The sequence below is a fragment of the Mobula hypostoma genome, chromosome 22 (assembly GCF_963921235.1).
Source record: "Mobula hypostoma chromosome 22, sMobHyp1.1, whole genome shotgun sequence".
Taxonomy (NCBI): domain Eukaryota; kingdom Metazoa; phylum Chordata; class Chondrichthyes; order Myliobatiformes; family Myliobatidae; genus Mobula; species Mobula hypostoma.
The window spans coordinates 51,957,187-51,974,490 of NC_086118.1; the positions used below are offsets into that span (position 1 = coordinate 51,957,187).

At 48.3% G+C, this 17,304-nt stretch overlaps 1 protein-coding gene across 5 annotated transcripts in view; it reads left to right on the forward strand.

Annotated features, from left to right (window-relative positions):
• Positions 1–17,304, forward strand: part of gcgra (glucagon receptor a) — a 136,324-nt gene that overhangs the window by 18,613 nt on the left and 100,407 nt on the right. For 3 of the 5 annotated variants that reach the window (XM_063030584.1, XM_063030587.1, XM_063030588.1), the window contains exon 1: positions 14,994–15,270. The exons of the other annotated variants lie outside the window; for them this stretch is intronic. The gene's annotated coding sequence lies outside the window, so the exon portion shown is untranslated. Of the gene's footprint in view, positions 1–14,993; positions 15,271–17,304 lie in introns of those variants that run through there. 5 annotated transcript variants of the gene reach the window in all.

Consider the following 17,304-nt stretch of genomic DNA (forward strand, 5'->3'; position numbering starts at 1 on the left):
ACACACACACCACACAACCACACACACACACACACACCACACAGACACCATACACACACACTACACACAGACACCACACACACACACACAGACACACACACTACACACAGACACACACACACACACACACACACTACACACACACACACACACACACACAGTCACACACCACACAGACACCATACACACACACTACACACAGACACCACACACACCACACTCCACACACAGACACCACACACACACACACCACACAGACATCATACACACACACTACACACAGAGACCACACACACCACACTCCACACACAGACACCACACACACTACACACAGACACCACACACACACACACACACACACACACACACACACACCACACTCGCACATGCTCACACTCACACGCACACACCACACGCACCACACCACACACACACACACACACTGGCCACACACACACACACTGGCCACCCACACACACACACACACACACGCCTCACACACACCACACACTCACTCACTCCTCCCTCCCATCCACACAAATACACAGCTCCTTAACCCCAGGACAAGACTACAGTCTCCAACCATCTGTGGATTCAATTGTCATCTGCCTCAACCACTTCCTCTGGCAGCTCATTCCACGTACAGTATGTATCTGAGTGGGAAAGTTGGCCCTTGGGTTCCAAAATTAAATCTCTCCTCTCTCAGTCCAAACTTGTGCTCTCTAGCTTTTGATTCCAGAACCCTGGGAGGAACACTGGGAGGATGAGGTATGTGTCACAGTGATTCAGTGCACAGATAGAATATTCCAAGTGTTCTTTAAATGTATTGCTGGGACAGATGAATCCCACCTAAGGATTCAGTGAGATGATCTGTTTGATACTGATGTTGCCAGCAAGGGGATTAGAAGTAATTTCCCCCTGACAGAGAGAAGCAGACATCGTCTTTAGCAAAGCTGAATTGGATAAATATTTGTGGCTGAGGTTTATAAATTGGATGTGGGGACGGAGCTGAGCCGAGGGATTAATTTTAGATTTCTCAGCACCTCTTTCTACCAGAATGGAAAACACAAAGAGGAGCGCGTCTCGGGGGAATAGTGCTCTGGATAAACTCATTCCCAGTGGCACTCAATAGGACAGAACGCAGCAACACAAGACGCTTCATATCCTTAAATGTCGCACATGGTGGAGGCAGCCAGTTCGTCTAGTCCTTGACCCGTGACAGAGGTCCTTGTAGAGTGGACCTGGTAATTTATCAAACCATCACTGTCATGCTGTGGATAGTAGTAAGTTATTTAGTTAGAGACACAGCACGGTAACAGGTGCTTGTGGCTTATCGAGCCCATGCCGTACAAATACACCCAATCGATCAACTAACCTACTAACTCATACATTTTTCGGGTGTGGGAGGAACCCAGAGCACCCGGAGAAACTCTGCACAGTCGCGAGGAGAATATGCAAACTCCTGACAGACAGTGTTGGGAACTCAACTCGGGTCGCTGGCACCGTAAAGCACTGTGAACCTTTACCTTACCGTGTGGGGCTCGCAGGGGAATCGTTATAGAGCTATGGAGGAGGCAAATTGGACTGTTTTCAGGTGTTGGCACAATGGGCTGAATGGCCTTCTTTTGTGTTTTGAGACACTACAGCTCAAAGTAAGATGTATTCAGTTCCGCAGAAGTGGTGTGTGATATCCCCTTACAATGGTACGACGAGGGAAAGGTCTCAGAGCTGATGTCTGGAATGGAGCAGAGCAGATTTAAAAACTCTGGACAAAATAAATGGAAGATAAATGCCTAATGAGTGAGTGTACGTTTCTGTTCAAGAGCTGTAATCAAGAGTGTGTAGCTGAGAGAGGTGAAGCAGACCAAGCATGTGATATTATCAGACTCTGTCAGTGCGCAGGGTGGGCCAACATTAAACTCCCACAGTTACCAAGGTAACTTTCACCCTGCAAGCCTGGTAGCTGCTGTCTCAGTAATACCACGACCCACACAACAATGCAGGCGCAGGCATCTCGCGAGTGAAACGCTTCCACCTGCAAAGGCCAGATCTCTCACGGGAGCGCGGCTGTCACGCTGCCCCAGAGACTCGGGTCCGGCCCCAGCCCCGGGTGCGCTGTGCACGCTCTCCCTGTGTAACCGCGCGTTTCTTCCGGCACCTCCAGACCAAAGTCAGTCTATTGTCAAAGAATCTATATGATATACAACCTCGACATTCATCACCTTGCAGGCAGCCACAAGACAAAGTAACACAACGGAATCCATGAAAAACCACAATCTACAAAGACCGACAAACATTCAGTGTGCAAAAGAGGACAAGTCGTTAAATAATTGAAAAAACGAATTAAACAGCTGGCACATAGAACATAGCTGCCGGGTCCTGATGGGTGTACAGGCTGCGGGGTCAGTTCAGCGCAGAGGAAGGTGAGCAGCGACCACTCCCGAACTTAACAACACACACCCAAGACTCCTGCACCTGCTGCCTGATGGTGGGGCAGGGGGGAGAGGGAGAAGGGTCAGACGCGGGCAGTCAGGACGGGCTCTGATGGGTGATCTTGGCTGGAGCAGAGTGGTGGGCTGAACACCAGTTTGTTTTTTCACTCGGGTTTTCCTCTACGTCCCGAAGACGTGGGGGGGAAGTGGTCATTCGATTGCCCGCTGTAAATTGATCTCAGTGCGTAGATAAGTGGTGGAACCTGGGGAAGCTGATGTTAATGTGGGGTTCAGTTTCCCACTACAGTCTGTAAGGAGTTTGTACATTCCCCCTGTGACCGTGTGAGTTTCCTCCAGGTGCTCTGGTTTCCTCCCACATTCCAAAGATATATGGGTTAGCAGGTTAATTGGTGACGTGGATGGAATTGAGCTGTGCAGGCTTGTTGTCCTGTTACCTGTTTAATGGGTTGGAGTTTAGTTGGAATGAACCTTCCACTTTCAATATTGATTGTCATACACAACAGTTTCTGGAATTTATCTACCGTAGCGTTTTCTCTGCAACTCCGGCACTAATACCATCATTCCAAATAAACTGATTCCTAAGCTCCGGAACCTGGGCCTTAGCACTCAGATCTGCAGCTGCATCTTCAACTTCCTCACAGACAGGACCCAGGCTGTAAAAATAGGGGACAAGTTCTCCTCTACAATCACTCTGAGCACTGGTGCCCCACAAGGCTGTGTACTCAGCCCCTGCTGTACTCACTGTACACCCATGATTGTGTAGCCAAGTTTCCATCAATCTCAATATATAAGTTTGCTGATGACACCACAATTGTAGGCCGTATCTCGGGTAATGATGAGTTTGAGTACAGAGAGAAAATTAAGAACCTGGTGGCATGGTGCGAAGACAATAACCTAATCCCTCAACGTCAGCAAGACGAAGGAATTGGTTGTTGACTTCAGAAGGAGTAGCGGACCGCACAACCCAATTTACATCGGTGGTGCACAAGTGGAACAGGTCAAAAGCTTTAAGTTCGTCGGGGTCAATATCACAAATGACCTGACTTGGTCCAACCAAGCAGAGTTCACTGCCAAGAAGGCCCACCAGCGCCTTTACTTCTTGAGAAAACTAAAGAAATTTGGCCTGTCCCTAAAACCCTCACGAATTTTTAATAGATGCACCGTAGAAAGCATTCTTCTAGGGTGCATCACAACCTAGTATGGAAGTTGTCCTGTCCAAGACCGAAAGAAGCTGCAGAAGATCGTGAACATGGCGCAGCACATCACACAAACCAATCTTCCGTCCTTGGACTCACTTTACACCGCACGCTGTCGGAGCAGTGCTGCCAGGGTAATCAAGGACACGACCCACCCAGTCAACAGACTTTTTGTCCCTCTTCCCTCCGGGAGAAGGCTCAGGAGCTTGAAGACTCGTACGGCCAGATTTGGGAACAGCTTCTTTCCAACTGTGATAAGACTGCTGAACGGATCCTGACCCGGATCTGGGCCGTACCCTCCAAATATCCGGACCTGCATCTCGGTTTTTTTGCACTACCTTACTTTCCATTTTTCTATTTTCTATTTATGATTTATAATTTTTAAAAAATATTTACTATGGATTTGTAATCCAGGGAACGGGAAGCACAGAATCAAATATCGCTGTGATGATTGTACGCTCTAGTATCAATTGTTTGGCAGCAATAAGGTATAAAGTATGTAAAGTATGTACACTATTTTGTTGTTTTCCTTTGTACTTTCTCAGTACACTGATATAATGAAATGATCTGTCTGGATGGCGAACAGGGTAAAGCTTTGCCCTGTTCCTCTATTCAGGTGACAAACAACAAAGCAATTTACCAGTGTTGCCTCCAGCAGAGCAGCCTTGGATTTTGGATTCAAGTTCAGCAAAACATCATCGACAGTTTAGAGATGCCACAAGATGTGGTCTCAAAGGCAGTCTATGAAGACAGGACACCCATCCCGTTCGGTGAAAAGTTTAAAGATTAAAGATGAGCTTTATTTGTCACATGTACATCAAAAGTGAAATGCTTCGCTTCGCGTCAGCAAGCAACACAGTTTGAAAATGGTCCAGTTGCAGGTTGATGGGACTAGGCAGTCATGGTTTGGCATGGGCTTGATGGGCCAAAGGGCCTCTTTCTGTGCTGTCATGCTCTATGACTCTGTGTGTTGAAGGCGGTCAGCAAATGTTGCCATACTTCCAGAGCCAACATAGCATACCCAGAATTTACTAACCCGGACTCGTACGTCTTTGGAATGTGGGAGGAAACCGGAGCACCCGGAGGAAACCCTCGCTGTCAAGGGAGAACGCACAATCTCTTCGCAGACAGCAGTGGGATTTAAACCTGATCTTTCGATCGCTAGCACTGTAAAGCATTAAGTTACCGTGTTGCCAAAGACCTTTCAAGCGGTGGTAGAAGAGTCTCTTTGGGCTGAATGGCCTTGCACCCACTGACAACAAGAGCCGATCATTGGGGCGGGCTTGACGACGGAGCGACCTCTTGCTCTACGTGGTTTTATTGAAAGAACAGTCATTGCCCGCGGCACCTGCCCTTGTTGGCTCTACCTCCTAATTCAGCCAAGCCTCCGTACCTCTGTCTGTCCAGCTGGCTTGGTGCTGGCCCAGATTCTTGTTGTCCTAGAGTGTGGTGCAAACCCACGACCTCTGATTCAGAGGCGGGAGGCAGAGTGTCTGAGATGTGGCTGTGGTGCTGAGTTCAGAAACGGACACATTGTTCCATGAACCCTTGCTTATGTAACGTAGAATATCCTGGTGCAGATCAGCAGAGCACAGACTGGCTCGTGTCCGTCCAGTTCTCTGTGGCCTGTTTACTTACTTTTATCTGTTGCCATCGATTACGAGTAGATGTTCAAATCACCGCGCCTGCACAAACACTGACCGGCAATGCCTAGAACGGGACAATACCCAATCCTGTGGGTTCACCAACCCCTGACCTTCGAAGTCATCAACTGGTATTTCATCATAGTTTGCTTTTAAGATTAAAGTATCTGTTTGTGATCAGGCAGATGATCTTTCCATTAACTCATCCAGAAAAACACGCCAAAACATCTAACAGGTCCCACTTATAGTGCACTAAAGACTTGTATTTTTATAGCTCCTTTTCTCCTTTTTTGTCTTGAGGTCTTGTGTTTGCACAGTCGTTTTTTTTTCACACTGTGTGGTATAATTTATGTACAATCTATATTCTATGTGTTGTCTGTGCCCACGTTCAAAGTAAATTTACTATCAGACTATACCTGTGAAGCTGCTGCAAGCAACTTTCTGGTACCTGTACCTCACTCTACTTGTACACAATAAGTCTGATATGACTTGACATCCCTCTTCAAGGCAAGCACAAAATACTCCGCAGATGCTGGGGTCAAAGCAACACTCACAACACGCTGGAGGAACTCAGCAGGTCGGGCAGCATCCGTGGAAACGTTGACTGATCGTTTCCACAGATGCTGACCGACTTGCTGAGTTCCTCCAGCGTGTTGTGAATGCCCCTTCAAGACATGTGCAAGGGTTTCAGACTTAAAAGTAAAATTTACTGTCAAAAGTATAAATATGTCATGACAGACAACCCCGAGATTCATTTTCCTGCGAGCATACTTAGCAAATCTATAGAACAGTAACTGTAAACAGGATCAATAAACAAAAGAACTGTGCAAATGCAAATTTGCCCCTCTGACCCTTGACACAGGTGTCGCTCAGGCTGTGTTCTAAGCCCCCTCCTTTACTCTCTGTATTCCCATGACTGTGTTGCTACCCACAGCTCCAATCTGCTAATTAAGTTTGCTGACGACACTACATTGATTAGCCTAATCTCAATTAATAATAAGGCAGCCTACATAGAAGAAGTCATCACCCTGACACAGTGGTGCCAGGAAAACAACCTCTCCCTCAATGTCGCAAAAACAAAGGAGCTGGTTGTGGACTACAGGAGGAAGGGAGACGGGCTAATCCCTATAGACATCAATGGATCTGGGGTTGAGAAGGTGAACAGCTTTAAGTTCCTCAGCATCCACATCACCGAGGACCTCACATGGTCTGTACACACTGGCTGTGTGGTGAAAAAGGCACAACAGTGCCTCTTTCACCTCAGATGGTTGAAGAAGATTGGTATGGGCCCCCAAATCCTTAGAAATTTCTACAGGGGCACAAATGAGAGCATCCTGACTGGCTGCATCACTGCCTGGTATGGGAACTGTACTTCCCTCAATCGCAGGACTCTGCAGAGTGGTGCAGACAGCCCAGCGCATCTGTAGATGTGAACTTCCCACTATTCAGGACATTTACAAAGACAGGTGTGTAAAAAGGGCCCGAAGGATCACTGGGGACCCAAGTCACCCCAACCACAAACTGTTCCAGCTGCAACCATCCGGGAAATGGTACTGCAGCATAAAAGCCAGGACCACCAGGCTCCGGGACAGCTTCTTCCACCAGGCCATCAGACTGATTAATTCATGCTGACACAACTGTATTTCTATGTTTATTGACTATCCTGTTGTACGTACTATTTATTATAAATTACTATAAATTGCACATTGCACATTTGGACGGAGACGTAACATAAAGATTTTTACTCCTCATGCATAGGAAGGATGTAAGAAATAAAGTCAATTTAATTCAATATAAATAAATAGCAATAAATAACAAGGATGAAATAACAAAGTATGGAGTCCTTAAAGTGAGACCATTGGTTGTGGGAACGCCAGAAATAGATGAGTGTAGCTATCCCCTTTCACTCAAGAGCCTGATGATTGAGGGGTAGTAACTGTTCTTGAAGCTGCTGGTGCGAGTCCTGAGGCTCTCGTACCTGCTACTGGTGGATTCAAGGTTCAAAGTAAATTTATTGTCAAAGTTTGTATACATCACCTTCGAGATTCATTTTCGTGCAGGCATTGACCAGACAATAAATACAATAGAATTTATGAAAAAAAACTATACATAAAAAAACTGACAGCCTACCAATGTGCAAAAGAAGACAAATTGTACAAATAATAATTTTAAAAAGTGAATGAATAATACCAAAAGCATGAGATGTAGAGTCTCTGAAAGTGAGTCTGCAGGTTACGGAGTCAGTTCGGAGCTGAGCTGAGTAAAGTTGTCCACGCTGGTTCAGCAGCCCGATGGTTGTAGAGCAATTGCTGTCCTTGAACCTGATGGTTTGGGACCTAAGGCTTCTGTACTTTCTGCCTGGTGATAGTAGCAAGGGTTTTTTTTTTACGAACAAAGAACGACTTTCAGCCTGTGATCACTGATATAATGTAAGAGGTCTGTACAGCTCTCAAGTCTGCTGGTGGCCACATTGTACTGAAGGAATGTGATGATGAATTTCTGGCAGGCGATGTGCCACCTTTGCAGCCACACCGTATCTGAAATGCTCCCGCGCACATAGCCTTTGTTGCCACGCAGCTGGAATTTTCTTTTATATCAGGGGTTCCCAACCTGCGAACCACGGATCCCTTGGTTAACGGCAGGGCATAAAGAAGTTTGAAACCCCTGTTTTGTATCATTTTTTAAATTAAAGTGCCATGCACTTATCAGGCTGTGTAAGAATTTCCTGCTCAGAGCAATGGTTTGTCCAGCAGCTATAAAGCAACGTTGATTGCAGGGATTACAACTAGACCATAAGACCATAAGACAAAGGAGCAGAAGTCAGCCATTCAGCCCATCATGTCTGCTCCGTCATTTTAGAAGAAAACTGTCGTAGATGAAGAAGAAGAAAGCCCTTAATTCTGAGTGGAGTCATTGGGACACCGTCATTGACAGTGTTTTTTTTTTAGCAGGCTTTCTTATTTTTACGAGGTTGAGTTGCTAGCTTGACGTTCAACCAAGCACGGATGGAAAGCGTGCAAGGGAGCCGGCTGGATTCGAACTCAGGAGCCGGCTGGATTCGAACTCAGGAGCCTTCACTCCGAAGTCCGGCGCTGATACCGCTACGCCACCAGCCGGCACACAACTGTAGAGAGGGTAGCAAAAACCACTCCAATACAGGATAGTGTGTCATACCCTCCGTGACCTCTCTGGATTGGTGTCTCTCTAATACTGGACAGGATGTGTTAATCACAGGGGAAGGGAAACCTATCTAAGTTAGCACAGTGTATGTTAGTTACTGGGAGGGACCTCTCTTGTACAAGGCAGCGTCTGCTAAGGACTGGGGAAAGTTTGTCTAATGTAGAAGAAAGTGCATTAATTAATAGGCAGGGTGCATTTTCTAATTCAGCAGGCTGTTATTGGGCTAACTGGGTTATTCTTCAATATTATTGAAGACATTGAGTACTCTTACACTGACTATAAAATCATAAGATATAGGCGCATTTGGCCCGTTGAATCTGCTCTGCTGATTCGATCACTGCTGACGTATTAACCTTCTCAACTCCATTCTCCTGTCCATAACCTTTCACCCTTGCTAATCAAGAACCTATCAACCACTTTAAAAAAAAGATATACCCAGTGACCTGGTCTCCACAGCTGTCTATGGCAATGAATTCCACAGATTCATCACCCTCTGGTTAAAGAAACTCCTCCTCATCTCTGTTCTAAAGGGATATCTATTCTGAATCTCTGCCCTCTCGTCCTAGACTCTTGCTCTATTGGAAACATGCTCTCCACATCCACTCTATCTAGGCCCTTCAATATTCAGTAGGTTTCAATAAGGTTCCCCCACCACCCCCATTCTTCTAAACTCCAGCCCTCATACGTTCACCCTTTTATTCTTGTAAGCCCCCTCTGGACTCTCTCCAATGCCAGCACATCCTTTCTTAGATAAGGGGCCCAACATTGCTCACAATACTCCAACAATGGCTCAACCAGTGCCTTAAAAAACCTCAACATTATATCCTTGCTTTTATGTTCTAGCCTTCTTAAAATGAATTCTAACATTACATTTGTCTTCCTTACCACCAACTGAATGTACAAGTTAACCTTTAGGGAATCCTGCACTCGGACTCCCAAGTCCCTTTGCATCTCCAATTTCTGAATTTGCTTCCCATTTTGTAAGATAGAATTTGTCTCTATTCCTTCTACCCAAGTGCATGGCCATGCACTTCCCTACACTGTATTCAGAATCAGGTTTAATATCACTGGCATATGTCGTGAAATTTGTTCCATCTGGCATATGCCACCTTACATAAAGTCCCGAAGAAGGCTCTCGGACCGAAACATCGACTGTTTACTCTTTGCCTGGGATGCTGCCTGACCTGCTGAGCTCCTCCAGCATTTTGTGCATGTTACTTTGGATTGGCCGAGCATCTGCAGATTTTCCTGTGTTTGTGATTTACATATTAGTGTTTATGCGCGTGTTACTTTCTCTAATACAGCAGTGGGTTAATTATCGAGGGACGTACATTCTCTAATGTGCCACTGTGTGTGTTAATTATTGTGGAGGTTGTTTCCTTTAATACAGCACAAGATTTGTTACCTATTGAGGATATTGTATTCTCTAATACAGCACAGTGTGTTAACTATTGGAGAGAGCCTATTCTCTAATATGGCACTTTGCGTGTTAATTACTGGGACTATTCCAATCTCTAATTCAACTCAGTGTGTATAGTGCAATTGCTTTACAGCGCTGGTGGTCACCGATCGGTATTCCGTTCTCTCTGCTGTCTGTAAGGAATTTGTACGTTCTCCCTGTGAACACGTGGGTTTCCTCCGAGTGCTCTGGTTTCCTCCCACAGTTCACACAGTTAGTAGCTGTGTTGCCAGGAGTGTGGTGACACTTGCCGGATGTCCCCTGGCTGATCTGATTTGGCGCAAATGACACACTTCCCTGTGTGTTTCGATGTATGTGTGACAAATAAAGCCGGCCTTCTATCTTCTGAATTATTGGGGAGGTTATATTCTGCAGTACAGCATAGTTGTGCTAATTACTGGTTAATTACATTTCCTGGTGACATTCACTAATATATTCTGTAGACATGTGGCTGGGGTAAAAGGCAACAATTACATGGATGGAAAATTTGCCAAGTTACATGAGGTGCAAGTGAAAGTCTGTTATTCTTACTGGCAAGAAGTGTACACTGTGGGCATTGGTACAAGAATCAATGCTTTTCTTGACATGTATTTGGACTTGAGTATTGCTGGGATGAGAGGTTGTCTTATTAGTAGTTTTTAGATTAGATTTAGATTTGTACATCAAAATATGAAATGTGACGTTTGTGGAAACATCCAACACGCCCCAGGGTGCAGTCAGCACACTCTGGTACCAACACAGCACGTCCGGTGTTCAGCAGAACGACACAGGCAGCAGCAACAACAACAGAACAAAACAAGCTCCTTTCCCATATCCCCCACCCACCCAAACCCTCTCCCTCTCTCTCACACACACACATACACACCCCCTCCCACCCACCCAAACACTCTCCCTCTCCCTCTCTCACACACACAAACACACCCTCCCACCCACCCAAACCCTCTCCCTCTCTCTCACACACACACATATACACCCCCTCCCACCCACCCAAACACTCTCCCTCTCCCTCTCTCACACACACAAACACACCCTCCCACCCACCCAAACCCTCTCCCTCTCTCACACACACACACACACACACAAACACACTTTCCCACCACCCAAACCGTCTCCCTCTCTCTCTCATACACACACACACACAAACACACCCCTCCCACCACCACACACACACACACACACACCCTCCCACCCACCCAAACCCTCTGTCTCTCTCACACAAACACACCCCCTCCCACCACACACACACACACACACACACACACACACACACACACACCCTCCCATCACTCCCAAACCTCCCCCCCACACACACACACCCTCCCATCACCCAAACCCCCCCCCACACACACACACGGACACACACACACACACACACACACACACCCACCACACACCCTCCCATCACCCAAACCCCCCCCCCACACACACACACACACACACCCCCTCAGGACAGGCTGCCTCCAGGTCTCTAGTCTGAGAGAGGTTTCACAGTTAGAAAGTTTAGAAATTGAGGGATGGATTTCTCTAAACATTTAAAAAAAATCCCAAGGGAGCATGACAGAGTAGATGATGGAATATTTTCACTAGTGAGAGGGTCACAAACAAGGGGACAGATCGACAACGAAATGTTGGGTAGTTCTGTAAAACTGAGAAAGGCAACAATTGTTCCTCTCAGAGGAATGTGAGAATTTGGAATTCTCTGCCTGCAGGGTGGTGGAGGCCAGATCGTTAGATATATTTAAGGTGAAACGGAACTGTAGGGTCAAAGAACACTACAACAAAGTAACAGGCCCTTCAGCCCATCTAATCCACGACAAATTATTATTCTGCCTAATCCTATTGACCTGCACCCTGACCGTACCCCTCCCAAATTTATCTCAAATGTTGAAATTGAACCCACGTCCATCACTTCCACTGGCAGCCCGTTCCGCACTCTCACCACCCTCTGAGTAAGGAAGTTCCTCCTCATATACCCCTTGAACATTTCACCTTTCACCCTTAACCATGACCTCTAGTTCTAACCTCATCCACCCTCAGTGCAAAAAGCCTGCTTGAATTTACCCTAATCTATATCCTTCACAACTTTGCATTTTTTAAAAGTCTGTCCCGAGCCTTTGTGGCCCATCAGGCCGGTGCTTCTGCTGGTTTCTGTGGTGTGAAGCGACTGTGAGTATGAGACTCCCCCCCCCCCCAGATAGGACGCCAGTCTATCGCGAGGTTAACCCCCAGCATCTGCCGGTACCCATTTTCAGCGGGGTGGACTGGAGCAGTGTGTGGTTAAGTGCCTTGCTCAAAGACACAACACGCTGCCTTGGCCGAGACTCGAACCCACGACCTTCAGATCGTGAGCCCAACGCCCTAACCACTTGGCCACGCGCCACACAACATCATAATTTTGCATGCTTCTATCAAATCTCGTTTCATTCTCCCAGGCTCCAGGTAATAAAGTCCTGACCTATTCAATCTTTCCCTATACATCAGGTCCCGAAATCCAAGTATCACCATGTAAATTTTCTCCATACTCTTTCAATCCTATGGATGTCTTTCCTGGAGAGAGGTGAGCAAAACTGCACACAGTATCTGATGGATGTAGGGACTGAGGGTCACGGGAAAGTGATGCAGAAGAGGGGTGAAGACCAGCTTAGGTGCATGGTAGGACAGGTTTGAGGGGGCTGGTGGCCTACACCTGCTTCTATTTTACGTGCCCCATAGTAGAGCTTCCAAATTTGCAAGTGAGACAACACCTAGATGTGTAACAGACTGTCCATGGACCAGGAATGGACCTGGTGGATTGGGCAGCAAGGTGCAGGTAAAACAATGCTGGAGAAATGTGATGCATTATATTTTGGTAGAAACAATTAAAAGATACAATAGAAACCAGAGAGCACAGGATATAATATGAACGGGGACAGACACCCAATGGCCCTGTTAATTAAAGCAAGTATCTAATCAGCCAATCATGCTGCAGCCACTCAATGATTAAAAGCATGCTGACATGGTCAAGAGGTTCAGTTATTGTTCAGACCAAACATCAACATGGGGAAGTAATGTGATCACTTAGATCACTTACTTGTATCACATTGCTAAATGAAATAAATTACAAATGTGATTTTTAATTTGACTGTGGAATGATTGTTGGTGCCAGACGGGGTGGTTTGAGTATCTCAGAAACTGCTGATCTCCTGGGATTTTCACACACAACAATCTCTAGAATTTACAGAGAATGGGGTGAAAATTTAAAAAAAACACACATCCAGTAAGCGCCGGTTGTGGAGTGAAAATGCCTTGTTAATGAGAGAGGTCAGAGGAGAATGGCCAGACTGGTTCAAGCTGACAGGAAGGCGATAGTAACCACACATTACCACTGTGGTGTGCAGAAGAGCATCTCTGATCGCAGAACATGTCGAACTCCAGGGCCGGAGGGTCGTGAATCTGTGGAATTCATTGCCACAGCGGTTGTGCAGGCCAAGTCATCGGGTATATTTAGAGAGGAAGTTGACGGGTTCTTGATTATTAGAGCATGAAAGATTGCGGGGTGAAGGCGGGAGAATGGGATTGAAAAGGATAATAAATCAGCCACGATTGACTGTCGGAGCAGGCTCGATAATTCTGCTCTGATGTTTTAACGTTTTCAGAAAGGGTGCAAAGGATTCTAGAGATGGAGGAGTTTAGTTCTGCGGAAGGGCTGGAGGAGCGGGGATCGTTTTCCAGGAAATAGGCGAGTTTGTGAGATCTGAGAGAGGGACTTAAATTTTGCATTGGGTGTATGCAGAGCAGATATATAGAGAGAGACTGGTCCGGAGAAATCGAGACTGGGGACAAGAAATGAAAGTAACAAAACTAACGGGTGGAAAATCTTTGTACACAGCGAATGTTCAGGCCTGTCCGGGTAGAGATGGAGGGGGATTCGCCTGGGGCTGCCAAGAACTGCAGAAGCGTCGAACGAACTTGCAGAGCTGTGGGAGAGTGGGACTAACCGAATTGCTCTTGCAGTGGGATAGTAGAGAGTTACTGGGCTGACTGGCCTTCTCGTGCTCAGAATATTCTCGAGTGACACATTGTATTCCATGAGCCTCGGGCGGAGTAAACAACCGTGGGAAGGGAATTCGTAGGACTTGCGGCAGAGGAATAGACAGCCTCGATGGGACGAGTGGCCTTGTTTGGGTTCCGAGCACAAGATTAGGTTGAAAGCTGCCACCCGCGGGTGGTGGCTCCCTAAACGTCCCCATCCAGTCACTCTCCTTCGCCCTCGGGTCAGTGGGTAGCTCCGGGCATTCTCGGGAGCTGGCTGCCGACTTCTGCCGGCGGGGCCACCCTCGGCGCCTGCGGGAGGTGGGGGGCACTCTTCGCTCTCGGTGCCCCCGCGCTGGGTGGCGCCGGTCGGTGTTTGCCGCGAGCCAGGACCAGAGTCGGGAGTGTCCCGGGGCAGGACCGATCAGGATATCCCAGGGGTCAGTCAAGTCACCGGTGATTGGAGCAGCTCCGGGTTCTTGCGCTCCCTCCGCTGGGAGAGCGGTTGTTCACCGACTGCTCGGTGCACTTCGCACAAGGGAGCATTTAGGTCGGCGGGAGATCCTAAGCGAGACACTCTGCATTTGCAAGAATAGGAGGGGTTGTACCGAGAGCAACCATCCGCCGCAGGAACTCGGCGCGCCGATCGGCATCTGTGGAGGGAAAGGAACAAGTAGCCAACTTTCTCGGACGGTGGGGGAGGAGGGGGGCGAGTGATCCGTGCGACCCTCCCTTATTGCCCCTTCCCCTGTAGTTTCTACTGATTCCTTTCCTCGATCGACCCGCTGAGTTCCTTAAGCTGATTGTTTGTTGCTCCAAGATTCTAACATCTGCAGCCCTTGCTCCCCCCCCCCCCCCGGCGCCGGGTTCACTGTATGTGGGCTAAAGGCGAGGAGCTGCCTTTCCCCGATCCGGTCAGCGCGGAGCTGGGGGCGAACCGGGCACGTGGGAGCAACAGGGGGTGAGGGGATCCAGCGACGGGAGGGTTACATGGAGTGAGATGGGCGGAGAGTTGGGCGGGGACTTTCGGGAGCAGCGCTGACCTCGGCGAGACACAGAACTTGTCCACGCTCGCAGATGCTGTGCAGGTGGAGAGTAGTCGCTGTCCTGGTTAGTTGGTTATTCGATGAAGTTCCCCATTTAAAAATTAGTCAGTAGACCAGGAGAGAGTGTACCGACCACGAACTTCTGAGTCCGCCTTCCTCCGGTGAAGTCGCTCCGCATTGCTTTGGGAATCCGAAAATTTTCCGGATTGGCGTCTGAACGCAGCTCTTGAATTATGTGCAAAGATCACACAGACCGGAGTCGTGTGCCCCGGAACTCAAACAGTTAAGTGGCGATTTAATTGAAGTTTTCAAGATACCGGGAGGGAAAAGTCACTTTCAGTTGGTTCATGAGTCCGGGCGGCTGGAAACGGTAACGGCAGGTAGCTCTGCCTGACCCCTGAGTGTATGCTTCTTTGCGTTCAGGGCTGAAGCTGGGAGCCGTCTACCCTCAGCGGTAAGAATACACAGCTCTCCGCCAGAAATAGGAAGCAGTGTTTATTTAAAATCTGGTTTTTTTGAGGAGTTTAGGGAACTGCAGCTGCCGAGGAGTGCGGGGCAGAAACAATGTACGGGCAACACTCACAACACGCTGGAAGAACTCAGCAGGTCAGGACGAAACGAAGGGTTCCGGCCCGAAACGTCGACCGATCTTTTCCACTGATGCTGCCCGACCTGCTGAGTTCCTCCAGCGTGTTGTGAGTGTTGCTTTGACCCGGTATCTACGGATTATTTTGTGTTTACAATGTACGGGGAAAGGCCGAAGACTATCTTGAATGGCGGAAGGGGTTTGAGGCTAAGTATCCTCCTCTCTCTCCTACATTACAAATGGTGTGTGTGATAGGGCAACCCCTTCTGATGGGGTCATATTGAACCAGGGAAGCCAGAACGGGGACGAGGTGCCGGTTGTGCAGGAACACTTGAACCGTTCTGTGGGCCGTTGGTAAACAATGAGTCAGAGGCTTTAGATGTGAGGGATTTATCGCGCCGTGGACGAGTAGAGCAAGTGTTCGGTCGGCAGTCTGAACTCCCTACCTTGCGGAGCTCGGGCCCGGCGCTCTCCTTGTGGTCGCGTCTCTCCGGCCGGGCAACAGGTGCGCACCCGCTCGGGAGTCACTGCATTCGTCTGAGGCGCGCTGAACTTGTATGGTACGCGTCTGTGTGCGCCGGTTCTCCATCAAATGTGCAACTTCGGTTCGAGCGGAAACGGCGTGTGTGTGTGTGTGTTGGGGGGGGGTGTTCTCCGCTAGGGAGGGCCCACATTCCCCTTCACCAGGATGCGATTGAGACCTGTTTATGTTCTCTTTCACTGTCTTTGGCGCGGCCACAACTACTGACCGATGAACTCGGCTCCGAGCTGAAATGCACAATGTGTGAGCCCCGACCTGGTTGGATTAGCGGTAACACACAGTGCTGTAGCAAAGCGGCAGGTCAGTTAGCAACGATGGGGAGGAATAAATAGTCGACGTTCCGGGCCGAGACCTTTCATCAGGACTGCTCTCCCTGGATTAGACCGGACCCATCACATTCCTCACGCAAACTGTTGGTAACACTCGGCAGATGGGGCGGAGACATTGAGTTTCTTGCAGGAATCTTCCTCGGACACCCCTTATTTCTGGCTGTTTCCAGTGTCGGCTTTACCTGAGTGTAGTTTGGTAAAATAACTGACGTCCCCGCCCAGCCCAGCCCACCCCACCCCACCCCACCCCACCCCACCCCACCCCATTGACTATAGATCGGCTTTACTTCTAACACGATTATTGAAAACGTGCAATGAAATGCATCATTTGCGTCAACGACCGACCCAGTCGGGGGATGTGCTGGGGGCCGCCCACAGGTGTTGTGTTCGGGGTATTGCCCATAGTTTACTAACCCTAATCCGCGTATGATTGAAATGTGGGAGGAAATCGAAGTATCTGGAGGAAACCACGTGGTCACGGGGAGCGGCTACAAACTCCTTGCAGACCGTGGCGGGTATTGAACCCCCGTCACTGGCCCTGTAAGGAGTTACCCTCACGGCTGCACTACAACTCCGCCCCCGCCGTTAACCCAGGTCGCTGCCGACTTAAAGCGAGCAGGTATCTAGTATTTCCATAGGAGATAGTCCAATCCTCCCAGGGGTCTGCAGTGTCTTGTGTCTACATATAAATGCAAGTCTCAGGTCTGATGTAGGGTCTCAGCCGAAACATCAACTGTTTATCCCCCTCCATAGGTGCTGCCGGATCCGCCGAGTTCCCCCGGTATTGTGTGTGTGTCTGTCTGTCTGCGTTGCTCTGGGCGGCAGAGTGAGTTATGACGAGATGGAGAGGAAGGCTGACC